Source organism: Mus caroli, chromosome 8 (assembly GCF_900094665.2).
Source record: "Mus caroli chromosome 8, CAROLI_EIJ_v1.1, whole genome shotgun sequence".
NCBI lineage: Eukaryota > Metazoa > Chordata > Mammalia > Rodentia > Muridae > Mus > Mus caroli.
In genome coordinates, this window is record NC_034577.1 from 19,378,303 (window position 1) to 19,379,742 (window position 1,440).

The window sequence follows — 1,440 nt, forward strand, 5'->3', positions numbered from 1 at the left end:
CTCCTGTGTCACACAGAGGGCAGGGACACGCTCCTGTGTCACACAGAGGGCAGGGCCACGCTCCTGTGTCACAGAGAAGGCAGGGACATGCTCCTGTGTCACACAGAGGGCAGGGACATGCTCCTGTGTCACAGAGAAGGCAGGGACACGCTCCTGTGTCACACAGAGAAGGCAGGGACATGCTCCTGTGTCACAGTCAGTTATTTTGTAGGTGGGAGAAAGTATGCTGTGGTCTTTATACAAAATAAAGGTGAAAACCACCATGACATGCCACAGTGTGGAAAAACCTCAGAAATGCTACACAAGAAACAAAGTGGGGAGGGAGCAAGAGAGGAAGGGAGGGAGGGAGGGAGGGAGGGAGGGAGGGAAGGAAGGAGATATAAAGGAAGCGATGTTACACCAACCAGCTCAGCTGAGGTGAACTGGTCTGATGAGGCCCCATATCTCAGACTTACTGGAGATGAACACAAACAGGGAAACCCAAGAAAGGCAAGAGAAGGCTCAAGCATGGTCACCAGATTTTGTATTTGACACTTGCCAAGCTCACGATACCCTCTGTGTGACTGGTCCCTTTTATTATGTGATTTTAAAACTGATTTGAGAAGAGGTTAGCCAGGCAATGGTGGTGCACACCTTTAATCCCAGCACTCGGGAGGCAGAAGCAGTCGGATTTCTGAGTTCGAGGCCAGCCTGGTCTACAGAGTAAGTTCCAGGACAGCCAGGGCTACACAGAGAAACCCTGTCTAGAAAAGCAAACAAACAAAAACAAAACAAAAAGAGGTCAATAAGAGTGAAGGAGAGGGACTCACTTGTTCTGCAAAACAGTAGCAATCTTTGTTATGGGATATGCAAATCAGCAACTCCTGCCTATGTATATGAAAAGCCCTGCTACATCTATAGGGTGATTAAGGAGTTCTGTGCTATCACCATAGAAACTGCACTGCCGGGAAGCACTGTACTCTGGACCGTTGTCGGCATTCACAGACAAATGATCAAAATTACAGTATAGGACAGGTCCCCTCACCAGACTACTGATGACATGGGAAAGATACGTCCTAAAAACTATGCACTGGGTTGATGACAGATTGAACTCAAACAAACAGTTATGAAATTGGCAAAGTTTAAAGACTCAGAGGCACTGGTGTGTTTCACTTAAATGGTACCCTCAGGCCTTGGTGCCAATCCATCTGTTTTGTGGCACATTCTGAAGTTTCCCAAACCCCTCAGATGGTAAAAGCTAAATAATATTTTAGGGAGCGCAGTGGGGAGCATCATGTACACCAGTGCTCTTAAAGCTTGCATCGTTTATAGCAGTGCTCTGCGTAGTGCTCAGTGTAATTTAGAAATGTAGCATTTCTAAAGGAGGAGGAGGGGGAGGAGGGGGAAAGAGGAGGAGGAGGGGGAAGAAGAAGGAGGAGGAGGAGGAGGAGGAGGAGAAAG

At 47.8% G+C, this 1,440-nt stretch overlaps 1 protein-coding gene across 1 annotated transcript in view; it reads right to left on the bottom strand.

Moving 5' to 3' along the window:
* Positions 1-1,440, bottom strand: part of LOC110299910 (disintegrin and metalloproteinase domain-containing protein 32) — a 102,087-nt gene that overhangs the window by 52,605 nt on the left and 48,042 nt on the right. The window lies entirely within an intron of this gene.